Source organism: Lemur catta, chromosome 16, assembly GCF_020740605.2.
Source record: "Lemur catta isolate mLemCat1 chromosome 16, mLemCat1.pri, whole genome shotgun sequence".
Taxonomy (NCBI): Eukaryota; Metazoa; Chordata; class Mammalia; order Primates; family Lemuridae; genus Lemur; species Lemur catta.
Window position 1 is genome coordinate 56325884 of NC_059143.1, and position 16224 is coordinate 56342107.

Here is a 16224-nt window from a genome sequence, read left to right on the forward strand (position 1 = left end):
CCTGAAGCCTTTTACCTTTCTGTGGCAATCTGGCTAGTAGTGTTAGTAACAGCTGTTCATTTGCAAGAGGGTGTTGCATGACTCAGCATCTGGGCTTGACCTTCCCTTTTGGCATAAGGAGTTGGAGGGTCCTGAGGTTTTGATTTTCCTTTACAAGTGCAATACTGCTGTTGCTTAGGACAACTAGAAGTATTTAGTGAACAACACTGATGACCACCACAGCAATCTTGACCACCCAATCTAAAGTGGCACTCCCCATTGCCTGCTGTTTTTTTCCTTTTCTTTTCTTTTTTTCACAGGACTTGTCACTATCTGAAATCATCTTTTTGTTTTCACATTTATTGTCTGTTCCCCCAATAGCCTCAAATATTAACACTAAGCCATATAAGTATAGGAACCTTTCTGAATCATTCACCACTATATCCTGAGTACCTAGAGCAGTGCTTAGCAAATAGTAGGTGCTCAAAAACATTGGATGAATGATTCTAGGTTAATTTTTGAAATAAGCAAAATTTTACACTTCCCACTAACGGGAATACGCACTTTAATAGAACTGGGCCCTTTTCCTATTTTCTTTAATGTCCATTAAACAAAATTAGGTGTGCTTTTGATATGAATTGCTATAGACAACTGAGAGTAATTTTCTTTGATAGTAATAGTTATTTTTTAAGTATTCAAAAACATTTTAGGAAAAGTCTTTAGAAATCACCATCATTAATCAATACAAACCAGAAAGTTATCGCAAAAATACAATGTATTATGCTTATAATTCCATAAACTTCCAATTGCAGTATTGATTTAGATCACTGGTAAAAAACTTCACTGGCCCAACAACGTGGAGTGCAAAATGATGCAAAATTAGTAGTGTTGTGTAACAGCAAATATTTTCAGCTCTTAGCTATATTTTTATGAGAATACTTGTTTATCTTTGCTGAATAGGGAGATATTTATGTTATATTTAATCATAATTTTACATGACAAGATGTAAAAAAAAAACCACCTTTTAACTTCCTTCTAGTTCTTTCTGTCCCTGCAGAAATGAATAGTCACTAATAATTATTACTCCCTTTTGCTTGTAAATGACATTCTTCCTTATGAAAGAGTTTTTCCTTCCTGTGAATAAAGAATTTTTTACATTTTGAAATTTTAGCTTTATATACTTATAGGCTGCTTTCTATTAGAAGTGTAAAATATTAGAGTTTTTAATGGAGGAAGTTTGTAACTTAATATTTGTTAGGTTTGGACACATAACCCACTTTGGATAAAACCAAAATAATTTATAGCAAGTAGAGAAACTAACAGCCTAGGTTTCATAATGTAGTTCTAAAATTTTTAGATTAACGTGATATACCCATCTTTTTAATGTAGTAAATTGTTGATAAGCTATTACAACTCAAATCTCTTCCATAATTTATGATTTTTTGTAGACTTCCATTTTTATGGAGAAATGTGTAGACAGCAAACTGCTTTAGGTCATTTTTGTATGTGATAGTGTTTTTGACATGTTCAGAATGCAAAAATTTGGCTCACACCTGTAATCTTTGCACTCTGGGAGGCTGAGGTGGGAGAATTGTTTGAGGCCAGGAGTTCAAGACCATCCTGAGAAAGAGCGAGATCCTGTCTCTACAAAAAATAGAAAAATTAGCCAGGTGTAGTGGTACACGCCTGTAGTCCCAGCGACTCAGGAGGCTGGGGCAGGAGAATCGCTGGAGGCCAGTAGTCTGAGGTTGCAGTGGGCTGTGATGACACCACTGTACACTGGCCCAGGCCACATAGTGAGACTCTGTTTCAAAAAAAAAGCAAGCAAAAATTTGAATTATGCAATCTGCACCCAAAATTTCTGTTTATATAGATTTATTTGCTTCCCCAGGATACAGTGTTGTACAGTGTTTTGGAATTATTAAATTCAGACTTTTCCATGTTAAGCTTGGATCCCATGCTGAATGGTGTAGGGTCTCTGTCCCACAGAATGTAAAGAAAGTGTCAAAACAAACTAACTCTTATGGGAACTGTGCTGTGCTCTGGCAGGTACAGTGCAGGTTGTATAGGTACATAGGACATTTTTATGCATCAAATACTTGAGGCTAACAGAGAAGCCCTTTATAGTTCCCCACTCTTTATGATTAAGCAGGAGAAAATTGAATACTTTCTTTTCACTATTCTTTTATATTGATTTCAATAATTTTATGGCATATTCCTGAATTTCTATTTAGGAGAAGATAATTATTTTCCTTAGGATTCTTTAGATTTATAAATATTAATAAATTTTTTCAAATATGGCCAAAGTTATTAATTTGCATGTGATATACTTTTTTTGTTCTTATTAAAAACTATGTTTTCTCTGGCTTGAATTTGATCTTCTGGCTTTAAAAAAAGTTTATGTATGTCTTTTCTCTCTTATATAGTCAACCTCATCCTCTCAACTGAATCTTTTTATAGGATCTCAAGCATTTTGAAGCCTTTAGTATTTGAAATGAATCCTTTGTTGAAACATGATTAACTGAATGTGCATTCTTTCCTGAAACCCTATTGAAATGAGTGTTGGGGTGTGTGTGTGTGTGAATCCATATATAGAGACAAAAAGAATGAGATAGACTAGAGTGTAGAAAAGATGACATTTTGGAAACTGGAAAGAAAGTGGTGGAAGTGTCTTTTGATTTAGCAGGAAAGGTAAGTGCCTGAGAGGGAAGGTCAAGGAACATGCCAGTTTGAGCCTCAAAACCATGGAAATCTCAAGAATTAGAGGCACCAGGTCCCTCTGGGGGTGGGGAAGTGAAGGGCCTGAGAATGGGGTGATTTCTCCCAGTCTGTGGTAGTTACATGCGCAGAGTCCTTCCCTAGCACCTGCAGCCAGCTCGCTACCTTTTTCTATACTGCAAAAGCCTTGAGGTGTGTTTTCTGAAAAGGGCAAATGAGAACAGTTCTCATTTAGACTGTCTTGAAAGTGGGTGATGCCCTTCTAGAAACAGGGGTACTAGGAAACAGTCTAGACTTCTACTTCTGGCCATGGCAGAGCAACTGCTAATGGACTTACATTCCCACCATCCATGATGAAACTGGGTAAAATACACGAGGCTATTGTTTTCCGGCACTGGGCAATAGGCAGTATAAGACTGCAGTCCCGAGAGGAAGTAAATAGAGGAGATGAGCCCACAGTTGCCCTGCTCTGTGTCTGGGAAAATGTCTTGACTGGGTCTTGGGGCACTGGAGATGCGATAAGAGTTCAGAGCAGTTGTGAGTGTCAGCACGTAGTCCTGGTAATTAAAACAGTGAATGCTGGGCCGGGTGCGGTGGCTCACGCCTGTAATCCCAGCCCTCTGGGAGGCCGAGGCAGGTGGATCACTCAAGGTCAGGAGTTCGAGACCGGCCTGAGCAAGAGCGAGACCCCCATCTCTACTAAAAATAGAAATAAATGATCTGGCCAACTAAAAATATATATATAAAAATTAGCTGGGCATGGTGGCGCATGCCTGTAGTCCCAGCTGCTCGGGAGGCTGAGGCAGTAGGATCGCTTAAGCCCAGGAGTTTGAGGTTGCTGTGAGCTAGGCTGACACCAGGGCACTCACTCTAGCCCGGGCAACAAAGCGAGACTCTGTCAATAAATAAATAAATAAATGAATGAATGAATGATAAATAAAAACAGTGAATGCTGGTTTAATTAGAAAGTCGGGTATGACTTTATTGAGAAGATAAGAGGAAGGATAGTGTATGTGCATTTTTGTTGGGGGTGGGTGTATGTGGAAGAGATTAATTGACTTGAGGTAGGACGTCAGTAGGTAAGGGTAGGGCTTATAAATACAGAGGTAAGTACCAAAAAACAAAACTAAAATAGAGGGCAGGGATTGCCGTAGGGTAGCAGCAATAGAGGTACAGGGTTTGGGATTGTTTGATTTTTGAAAAATCATATGTACGTATTTGAATTAAAATGAGGATAAAATTTGCATAACCATAGACCTTCCTGTGCCTTCTCATCTCTTTCCAGGTCCTTTCCCATCTGCCTCCTCCCTTTGTTCAGTCTGTCTTCTGGGAAGAGCTCTATTTCTGTTTCAGTTTGGGCACCTGTCACTCACTCCTTAACCCACCCTGATCTGATTTGGAACAATATTATTTCAACAAAATAATATTACTCTTGCTAAAGTCACCAGTGACCAACAGTTTGCTAAATCTAGTGGACTTTTCAGTTCCTTTTGCTTTTTGACTTTTCAGTGATACTCTGCACTTTTTGAAACCCTATCTTCACTGGATTTCTATAGGATAGCTCTCCTGGATTTGCTCTTAGTTCTTGGGGCCTAGGTCTCTTTCTGCCATATTCTATCCTAGGGAAGTCAAATCTGCATTTATGGTTTTGGTTACTATTCTTGGGTGTCTCACAGATCTTCATCATGTGCTCTCCTGAACTCCCCAGCTGTATCTCCACATAGCTGCTTGGCATCTTCCCTTGGATTTCTAAAAGGCATCTGAACTTGGTCTGCCCCAAACTGAACTCAGCACACACACGCACACACCACTGCCTTCTGCAAACTTAGTCTTCATCCCACAGTCCTTACTTCAGTACCCCGTGTAAGCCAGAAATGGAAGCTTTGTCCTTGAGACTTGCCTCTCCCTCATTCCCTGTCCAAAATTAAGTCCTGGTGATGTTTTCTCTAGGCTTTTTTTTTTTTTTTTTTTTTGTAAGGCAAGCATGGAAATGAGGTTTATTGAGGAGAGAAAGATAGGATTATAGGGCAAGAGCAAGATACAGGTTTACAGAGTGTGATACATATGCCACAGATGACAACCAGACCCATTGTCACAGCAGAAAAAGAGAGCTAGGCTTTTTTTTGCTTGACTTGTTTTATGACGAAATTAAATAAAAACCTTATATGAGTTAACTCCAGAAGAACTCTCTGATACATAATCCTCTTGGGATCATTGTACTTTATTCTTGATCCTAATATAAAAATATATGAAGAAAAGACCTCTTAGGACTTTTCTGGCCCCCCATGGCTCTTTAACAGTAAAATTTAGTATGTAATTAAAAAATAGCGTCCAAGATTCATAGGTCTTAATATATTTAGTAACTCTTATCTATCTTTATAAATTCTCTTCCTTTGTGCATGACTTATTTCTTATTAGCTTCATGCTCTTATTTTATACTGACCTTGAATTAAATTGCTGAAGGGGATGTTACAATAGGGTTATTAAAAATATTTCAAAACTGTTAAAGTGGAAATAATTAAACTCTTCAAAACAGTTTCAAGAACAGTACAAAGATATCCTGTGTTCCCTCAGCCTGATTTCCCAGTTGTTAGAAATTTACCATATCTGCCTTATCACTCTCTCTTTCTCTGTAGATACAAGCCATTTTTTTTGGAACCATTTGACAGTAAGTCACAGATATGATGTCACAGGACCCCTCAATACTTCAATGTCTGTTTCCTAAAAAATAGAGACACTTTTCTACATGAATCACATTATGCCCATCAAAATCAGGAAATTAATACAATAGCACATTCTAATCCACAAACCTCATTCAAATTTTACTGATTTTCTCCAATAAAGTCTTTTATAGATCCAGAATCCAATATAGGATCACATGTTGCATTTAACTGTCATGTCTCATTAGTTTCCTTCTATCTTGAACAGTTCTGAGTCTCTCCTTCCTTTCATGACCTTCATATTTTGGAGAGGACAGGCCAATTACTTTGCAGAATGTCTATCAGTATGTGTTTGCCTGATGTTTCCTCATGACTGGATTTAGGACATGCATTTTGAAAGGCAGCTGTGCTCACCACTATACCACCAATGTACTCAGGACATACATTTTTGGCAGGAATACCACAGAAGTGATGCTGTGTTCTTCTCAATGCATCTTATCAGAAGGCACATGATGTTGATTTGTCCCATTGCTGATGACATTTACTTTTATCATTTGGTAAGATGATATCTGCCAGACTTTGCAATGGAAAGTTAATGAATAAATATTGTCTGGAGATATTTTGAGACTATGTAAAAATCCTGTTCCTGATCACACTTTCACCCATTTATATTAGTATCCAGTTTTGCTCCTTGACCAAAACAATTATTATAAGGGTTACCAAATGGTAATCATCCCTTCCATCATCGTTCTACATTTATTAGTTGACCTTGTATTGTAAGGGAAAGCTTTCCTGCCTCTGTATCCACCCCCCATTTATTTATTAATTGATATCAGTATGGGCTCCTAGGTTCCTATTTTATTCAATGGGTTATAGACAATTGCTCTCATTATATCATTTCTTTGATGTTCAAATTGTCCCAGATTTAGCCAGTGGGAGCCCCTTGGTTAGCTCCAGTGTCATTTTGACATATCTCCATGATCTTTTGGGAATTTCCATACTTTATGGCACATGATGTTCTAGGCTTATTCAATACTTTCCCTGCCTGAGCCCTGAAATTAGCCATTTCTCTGGTTCCTTTTGAGGAGAATAGTATTTAGAAACCAAAGTCTGGATGTCTGGCATGCTCATTGCTGCTGGTATACTCATCTTTGTGTTTATGTGTATATGTATGTATGTGTGTGCATGTATACATACATACATACATATACATTTGTTCCTTGTTCCTTAGTGGGGGATTCGGTCCAGGACCTCCTATAGGTACCAAAATCCATGGATGCTCAAGTCCCTGATATAAAATGGTGTAGTATTTGCATATAACCTATGCACATCCTCTTATCTACTTTAAATCATATCTAGATTACTTATAATACCTATAATACCTAATGCAATGTAAATGTTATGCAAATAGTTGTTACATGGTTTAGGGAATAATGACAAGAGGAGAAAGTCTGTACATGTCCAGTACAGATACAATTTTTTTCTCAAATATTTTTGATCTACAGTTGGTTGAACTGTGGGGTTTACTTGGGTTTGTCAAGGAAAGGGAGGACTGAGGGGGCTGTGAAAGGAAGTGTGGAGGTGGGGAAAGAGGAGATTCACAGGGCTCAGTTGCAATCATGGAATACAGTGAAGTGCTGAGAATGAGCTTCCCTCACTCATTCTCTTCCCTTATGGGACGGGAAAGGTCCGGGCAAGGAGATTTTAGGAATCCCAGAAGCTTTAATGTTTACTGTATTTTTAAGGCCTAGAATTTAAACAGTATTATAATCTGTAAGATTTAGAGATATGTTTCAGTTGTTCCCAAATGCTGGGGCTCATGATCTAACACAAGGTTCGTGGTGAAGGTTTCCTAGGCTCATGCTGTTCCTAACAGACGAGTCCCTCCAAGCTGAGTCAGGAGAGGCCTCTTCTGTGAAACCCTCAGTCATCAGACACCCGAGTGTAGCCCCAGGGTTTTCCCCAGTCTTGCCAGGCACAGGTGGAAAATCATCTGGAGGTCGGGTGACTGTTTTCTTCTGTTAATCCAGAATACTGAAATTTGAATAAAATAGCAATGTTGTTTCTTAATAATGTAATAAATACCCCTGAAACTAACATCTATTCAAGAATATGATTGTTCCTAATAATTTGTGGCCCTCTGGTATCCTGTTTGCCAGCTTTTCCCATCTTACCCCAGAAGTAACTATTAATACTTTTTGCATTTTCTGTTCATGGTTTTATTTTATTGAAATGCTTTCATTTATCAATATATGCATATACAATTGGGTTTTTTAAGCCATGATTATAATAAACCAAAGTACAAACAATTAGGGCATTTAAATTCCATTTTCTATTGATCAAATTACAAACAATGCATTATTGATAAATGTTGTCTTGTAATATTTCTGTGCATTAGAATAAAACTTAAATTTATTTAAAAAAACATGTTGGCATAAGATAGCCATTTGTTCTCCTTGGGAAAACCTTAACGCTTTCATTTTTAGACTCTCACTTTTTATGAAGTAATGAAGCAAATGGTAACTTGTATGAAGAAAGTGGTGAGGCAGATGGTAGGGAATGAGGCAGAAAGTTGGCAGAGCTACCTGCTACCTTGGTATGATCAGTAGTCAAGAGGCACTGATGATGTTACTCGCTTGTGTTAATAATAATTCAATTTGTAATCTTTTTTTCCCTTATGTTTTTATGTATTACTACAGCTAAAGAAGTAAACAGCTCATGGCACGTTTAACAAAAAGATGACAGGCGGATACAAAAGCTATCCAGCATCTTTGGGCAGCCATTGAGATTACACGGAACCAGAAGCAAATTGCCAACATTGACCGTATTACCAAGTAAGTAAATTTAAACAAACAAACAAAAAAATCCTTGTAAAATTTCATGTGAGACCTTGGGGGAAAAGTCCAAAAATACTTTATTATGCTAATCAACATATATTACAAAGGACTGAAGTCACTTTCTTTGCAGGAGTATATAGTTGTTAGAAAAACAAATATAGAAACATACACAAGCAACTTGTGTTTATAAAATAATTATTAGATAAGTAAAATATCAGTATGTACTATTTATAATAGTTTTGCAGTTATCAGAATTTTTAACTCTTGGTAACTTTATTTAGGTCTTTTATTAAAATGGATTTTAGTTAATCATTTGCTTTTATGTAGTGAAGCTGTCTAAAAATAGTATACTGTTCATTACTCATTGTAATACAGCACAAGCATGGTATGCGCAGTAAGTAAATAACATCTTGGCTGTGTGCTCACGCTTGTAATACTAGCACTTTGGGAGGCTGAGGCAGGAGGATATCACCTTAGCCCAGGAGTTGGAGGCTGCAGTGAGCTATGATGATGGCACTGTACTCTAACTGGGGCCACAGAGCCCCTCAAAGACCCTCAAAAGAAAACAAAGCAAAATTGTATTAGGTCAAAGCCCACTGACAGCATTTTTAACAATTTCATTCTATATTTTAGAAATTATTAAATAAACCACTCGGTTTTGGTTTTTTTGTTTTTTGAGACAGAGTCTCACTCTGCTGCCCAGGCTAGAGTGCCGTGGCATCAGCCTAGCTCACAGCAACCTCAAACTCCTGGGCTCAAAGCAATCCTTCTGCCTCAGCCTCCCAAGTAGCTGGGACTACAGGCATGCACCACCATGCCCGGCTAATTTTTCTATATATATTTTTAGTTGTCCATATGATTTCTTTCTATTTTAGTAGAGATGGGTCTCGCTCTTGCTCAGGCTGGTCTCGAACTCCTGAGCTCAAACAATCCACCCGCCTCGGCCTCCCAGAGTGCTGGGATTACAGGCATGAGCCACTGCGCCTGGCCAAACCACTCAGTTTTTAAAAAGAAATTTCCTCCCCACCCTAGTTTGTAATGCTATTTATATTGGTAGACAAAGATTCAGGATACAAAAAAAAAAAATCAAACTAATTCATGACTCTTCTATTTACTTGTTATATACTAATTATAAGGATGTCTTAAAATAAGAACTTGGTTTTATTTTGTTTCTCTGGGTATTTTTAAAGGAATAAAGCCAAACTTATCCTAGCACTCTGGGAGGCCGAGGTGGGCAGATTGTTTGAGCTCAGGAGTTTGAGACCAGCCTGAGCAAGAGCAAGACCTGTCTCTACTAAAAATAGAAAGAAATTATATGGACAGCTAAATATATATATAGAAAAAATTAGCCGGACACGGCGGTGCATGCCTGTAGTCCCAGCTACTCAGGAGGCTGAGGCAGGAGGATTGTTTGAGCCCAGGAGTTTGAGGTTGCTGTGAGCTAGGCTGATGCCATGGCACTCTAGCCCGGGCAGCAGAGTGAGACTCTGTCTCAAAAAAAAAAAGTCAAATTTATCTTTTTAAATGTTTGGAGGTTGGTTTTTTTGTTGTTGTTGTTAATTTAGATAAAATTTCTTTATACCTATTTCTCCATATTCTTTAAATGCTATTTGTAAAAATGGAAACAGATAATTTACAAAAGCTCACTTAAACACTTTTTGTTGGCTTTTGTTAATAAGTAACAAAATTGAATTCCATATATTTTTGTCCCTTCCCTGTATTCTGGTGAAGAAGATCATAAAATTACCTGCAAGGGAAGGAACAGAAGATGGAGAAAGGGTTCGGGCTCTGTGTGGCTCTGACTCTACGCTCACCCTCAGAATACTTTGACGCTGACCATGTTCAACTCTTAGCTCCTGTAGGTTAGTGGAAGGAACAAAATAATACTGTATGGAAAGTAAGAATAAAATAAATAGTACATTGTTTTTATTATTATAGTTTTAATTAAAGCAAATAATTTGAGGTGTGGTAGCTAAATACAAATTACAGAGAGGTGATGTTGATAATAAAAACATTTAAAGAAATCTCAAAGAATAAAAAGTATTTTCTTATGGTTGAGACTTTTAAGAAAACAGTTTTTGTATATCAAATTGCTCATAGAAGACCGCTGAAATAAAATACTGTTCTTTGGATTTGTTTTTAAAAATTAAAATCATGTAAGCTTGACTGAAACATTTCAGTTTTTCAGACTATTCCTTTTTCTCACGTGTAGCATCTTTCTAGATCTCACGTGTAGCATCCTTCTAGAAGCTCTAGGGATGTTCCCTAGGAAGCTGTCAGACTCTCCTAGTAAATATTGCTGTTAGATTGTGACCACCTGCTGTGTGGGAGTCAGAGAATTAACCCCACAGTGCCGGGTGCAGACGTCTGTTGGATTATCGCAACACTTATGTGTGTACGTGTGTGCGCAAGTTAAACTGTGACAAAAGATGGGAAGGTTGTTAAACAGGGTTGCACACACCTTCTCCTTTTGTATCGCGGCTTGTCGTTAAGTGTTCCTTTCTCTCCTTGCTTCATCGGTATAGCCTTAAATGATGCCAAGGCTTATTTTCCTTCATGTTGTGAGGTCCATAGTTCCTAATTAAATATCAATAAATTTATTTTACCTAGTAAATAGTCTTAGTTTTATTAGTGTCATCTAAAGATAGATGAAAAGAAAGGAAGAAAATCGGAGGTTAAGTGCTCAGGAGGGGTTCCCCGTGTGTCCTCTGCCTCGTCCCCTCTGAGAGCTGTGCGGTGTTTCCTCCCATCGCAGTGGCTCACGTCTCAGCGTTCTGTGCTTTTTTCCCAACATCAGTCACAGTCGTAACTATTTCCCTGCTGGACAGTTGGCTCCAGGGGGGACTGTGCAGAGAACTGCCTGACCCAGTGCCTTTGCTTCTTGGTTAACGCCAACTTTCTTGCCTGTTGCGCTTGCCTGAGGTCAGTTAGGAAGTGGCGTGGGATGAGGACAGGCACTCTGATCTTTTGCTGTAAAGCCTGATATGCCTATTCTGCACTCTCAAGCCTTGGATTCATTTTAAGTCAAGTTGTTCTGCTTATTTACAGGTAAGTCTCAACATAGAGGTGTCTTTTAAACTTTAGAAATGGCTGAAGTTACAGAAGGCTGCAGAAGAATTATTGTTAGGATTGCATATGTAGTCATTAAGTTTCACTCTTTATTTTGACTAGTGACTCCATTTTAAAAAAAATTGAAAGCTACATAGTTTTAGTCATGCATTCAAAGTTATGGGAGTTGGTGTGACTCCCTCTTAGGCTATCCTGCATCCTGCATCCTAAACATTATCATTTACTTTGGTATAATGGCTTCATTCTGCTTGTTTCTGTTTTGATCTGTGGATTTCTCATCCATCTTTTTTGTTGTGGCTTTCATTTGGGATTTATTGATTGGGGAAACTGGGTCATTTGGTTTCTCATAGTCTGGCTTTTGAGGATCGCAGCTCTGTGGTCCAGTTTGACCTGCTGCTCAGTCCTCTGTATTTCCCGGAAACTGATGGTTGTTCCAGAGGCTGTGGGGTGGGTCGAGGCTGTTGCACAGGCTGCGGAAAGTTGTGTTTTCAGGAGGCACACGTGTCAGTTATCTCGTTTTGTGATATATGTAGCTATTGATGCTAGATCCAGTAATTCATTAAGAATTGCAAAATGGTGGTAATCTAATTTTCTTTCCTTTGCTAACTGGAATGCCTCTGTAAGGACATAGGCTTCCCATTATCTGCTATTTGGTTATGCTGTGGTATGGTTCACATGGGAAAAGTAGGAGAAGTGTTTAATTCCTTCTCTTTATGTATTTACCAGTTTTCAAAATAGCATCCTTCAGTGGTAACCAGCTAGGTTTTTTCTTTCAGTTGTCATTTTTTGACAAAATCCTTTCTGATGCTGAGGTTTTCCCATCTTTGACCAGTGGGGGCCTCTGTGTTGGATCCCAAAGTTTGTTCCTGCTTTCTCGGGTGACAAGGTTTAAGGCCCATTTTGTACACATCCTAAACCACTGCTTTCTTCCAAGGGCTCCGGTTTCTTTTAGTTTGAAATTGTATTTCAAGAGTACTTTCTGGCCACTCCATGTTGCTACTGTGTTGTCTCTCTAGGCCTTGGAATGGACAGAGTTAGGAAATCAATATACTTTTAAAAGATAAAAACACCTCATTAATTCATACTGATATTTTCCATTGAAATTTATGGCTACTGGGTTTTATGTATCTCTTCTATCTAAAATCTTACCTCCTCTCTGACATGGTGAGAATTGTGGATATCATGAACAATAAAATTTTAGAATATCATATAATTAGTCAATATTTTATGCAACATTATATACACAGCTATCTGAGAATAAGAAACAAAATTATATATAGTTAAGATTATATTACTATTATATATATTTAGTTTATATTATTTGAGGCCTGTCTTAGTGTGTTCAGTCTTCTTTTCCTGTCTTCTGTTTGTAATTTTCAATTGAATTCTTTTCATCTTTTTTCTTTTTGATTTTTAATTTTTTCATTCTTTGCAACTTATGTTTATCTGATATTATCTGCTGTATAATCACTCTTGTGTAGCTTCTAGTTTAGACTTCACTTCTGAAGTGATTTCTTTTCCATTTACTTCAAATGTTTAACCCATTCCTGAGTTTTTCTAATTCTGATTTACAGCATTCCTATTATATCATTTTCTTAATGTCTTTTCTCATTTCTTGAAACAGTAGATCCTGGTTTTCTTCTGTTTTGCAGACATATCTTTCTGACATGCCTTCATCTAAGGGTGTCACTCTGTCCTGTGAGCCGCAGTCCTTCCTGTTGTCATTCTGGTGTGAAAATCTGTTTTCCCAAACTTGTAGCAGGTAGAAGTGGGTCTGAATCCTTTTACTAGATTTATGGCTCTAATGCTCTTCTTATGCCAGTTTTGTGAAGTGCTAAAAATATGGCCTCATATTTCTTGAGATTTCCTAGGTTTTTCTCTATCTTTCCCCCATTTTTCCTTGAACCACCCTTTCTTATACTAAAGGTCTTTTTAACTGACTCCAGTAGTATTTGATATTTTAGTTCCTCACACTTATCTATAATGTGGGGCTTTGTCCTGGAAGGGAGCTTTGCCTAATTTTGGGTGTTCAGAGGACTGTCGTGCTCCAGCTCCTGAGGACTGTACCATGGATCCATGCGTTGCTGTGAATCATCTCACGTGAGGATGTCTCACCCTGTCCATTGCAGCTGCAAGGTTGGTCCTCCTGTGCTCAGCTCCCCTAGATTCCCCACTGTGTCCCTCCTTGTCCTCCGTAGCTGTCAGTACTGATTGCAACTGTAGCTCTTGCAGATTTGTCCTGACTGCTCAAATTTTGGGATTCACAGGACTCCTTATCACTTAATTTTTGTGGTACTGTATATGTTGTCCCAGGGCCTTTTGCTTTGTTTTGTTTGCTTCTCTTCCAGTAACTCTGTCTAGGAGGTTCAGGGGTGAGTTTAAAACTGTTACCTCCACCATCTTCCCAGCTGACAACAATCTTGTGATTTATCTTTAAAAAAAAAAATTTGTTGCTAAAGGCACTGGATATTTTCTGGAGTTCAAAAGCAGAGCTAAAAGCAATAAAAAAAAAATCCCTTTTAGCAGAAACAAACCCAAGGCATGTTCTTCATGTTTGTATATAACACTGGACACCTCAAAATCCACAGCAATCTCATCATCAAATACAGGATCCTGAATGTTGTAAGACTTACATTGCAATTTTAAAAGGAAATTCCATGAGTAGAATTTGTGGCCTTTTAAAGTAGTTAAGCCTCAGATCCTCATAATTGATTGAACTCTTAGGAACTAATAATAATCTTTTTGTTTTTTTTTTTTTTTTGAGACAGAGTCTCGCTGTGTTGCCTGGGCTAGAGTGAGTGCCGTGGTATCAGCCTAGCTCACAGCAACCTCAAACTCCTGGGCTTAAGCAATCCTACTGCCTCAGCTTCCCGAGTAGCTGGGACTACAGACATGCGCCACCATGCCCGGCTAATTGGAACTAATAATAATCTTCTTATCTCAATAAAAAAATAGGAGAATGTATCTGTGTTCATTCTAGATGTTTATTCCACCTAAGTATGATGATATCCAACATTCAGAGTTCATAGCAGTACCTGTCCATGATACCTCCCCAGGAAAGAGTGTTCTGAGTCCTTTTTACCATTTTCTTTTAATTTTCCTTTTTTAAAAGAACTGCTAGTGCTGTATCCAAGAAAGTAGGAAAGGTGCTTTAAGTTACAGAATCACTGCTGAGATTTATTCAATAATTCAAATCTTTAAAAATATATACCTAAGGGAAACTTCTTTCACAAGTTTTATTATTTTGCTATGGAAAGTATTTTTACTAAAAAGATCAATCTGACCTCAAAACACATATCTGGGATTAAGTCTGATGTTTTGATTAATGGTGAAGCTGTCCCTCTGATTTACAGCTCATGTTTATAAATTAATAATAACATAAATTCTATAGATGACTTCATTTGGGAACTAAATAAGCATGAATTTTGGCCTCTCAGTAAAAACGTTTTACATTTCTAGAAATGGATGTCTTCTAATGTTTAATCATCGCAAAATTGACACAATTGAGTCATTTTATTATTAAAAAAGGAAATACAGTAGTCAGTTGAGGGTTGTATGAAGATACGCATGATAATAGTAGTCCTCTTTTCAGTTTAAATGTCTGTAAACACTATAGTTGTCACATGAATTCATCACTTTTATGTAATTTGGATAGGTGTCATTAAAGCTTTGAAATACTCAGTTACTTAACATTTCTATTAAATATTTATAAAATATTTTTATGCTTCAGATGATGCCCTTGTTTTACAGATTTCCAATCAAGATGTAAAGGGTGAAGAATCAAAGAACAAAGAATCAGTAACAAGTGAAATTTAAGCCTTCAGTCATGCAGATTCCTAATATGATTCATAACTCATTGTCATGTTATTTCTCTAAATGCCATGTATAGTTTAATGTCCAATAAAATCAAGTTACATATATCACTTGCTTTTCTTTAAACCAAACAAATTATGCACATCTAATTTGGGTAATTATAACATGGCATTAGAAGTTTATCATTATTTTAAGTAATAGTTATAGTTTAAAGACATGCTTTTGAAACAGATATGGATTTTTTACTAGTCTCTGCTGGCATTATTAGCTAGGCAGTGTGATTGGGGAGGTTAACTTATTTTTTATTGACTGCTGGGAAAAAGCAATCAAAATAGTCAACCTATGTGTTTCCTTTCTGTCTTGAGTAACTTTGACTTTGTGTTTTTAGAGGTGATCACATTGTGACTAGCATGATTAGACTAACAGCAGATTGGTAGACTAGTCCCAATCAAGTTAATGTTTCAGAATAGGGCATCGATTAATTACATGTATTGCTTACTTTAGGGTCAAACCCAAGTTAGAAAAATGTGACCTCTGACCTCTTGTGACATGTTTGGCATTGAAATTTCTGAGTTCTCCTGGAGTTCTTCCTGTTGCTACAGATATACATAAGCCCAAACTGTAAGTCCTCTTCATGTGTAGCTTGACTTTGAAGTTGCAACTAGGTACATATTATTTCTTTTTTTATGTATTATAATTTCACTTGTTGAAGCCCAATTTCCAGAAACTGTTTATTTAAGTTAAAGTTTGCTATGTCTCTCTCTCAGAATTATTAGAGAGGAGGAGAATGGCCATTCCTAAGTTACTTCTTTGTAAATAAGTTAGTTTGAAAAACTACCTGTTATTATGCTGTTCATGTAATTCCAAGGATTCTGCATGGAATTACTCATTGTATTCTCCTTTCAATCTATATGGATTTATTCTTCTTATGTATCTTATTGTGAAAGTGGATTGGCAGGTATACTTTACCACTGTTATCATTACTATTTTATTTTACCTGATAGCCTTACAGAAGAAGTAGCTAATTCTGAATAACCAAAGTCCATGGTGAGTTTTTTCCAGGAAGCCAAAATCTTCTGACATTCATCTTGCCTTGGATTGTCTAGCTGTGTTCATGTGCTTGACATTTCTTTGCAGTTCTATGAAGG

General features: G+C 37.3%; 1 long non-coding RNA gene across 5 annotated transcripts in view; it reads left to right on the forward strand.

The window, feature by feature from the left end:
• Positions 1-15186, forward strand: part of LOC123621787 — a 28818-nt gene extending 13632 nt beyond the window's left edge. For 2 of the 5 annotated variants that reach the window (XR_006729255.1, XR_006729254.1), the window contains 2 exons: positions 8057-8191; positions 15014-15186. This is a non-coding gene — a long non-coding RNA (uncharacterized LOC123621787). Of the gene's footprint in view, positions 1-5893; positions 5915-6636; positions 6659-6784; positions 8192-15013 lie in introns of those variants that run through there. The other 3 variants (XR_006729257.1, XR_006729256.1, XR_006729253.1) reach the window with 3 other exon arrangements.
• The last annotated feature ends 1038 nt before the right edge of the window (positions 15187-16224 follow it).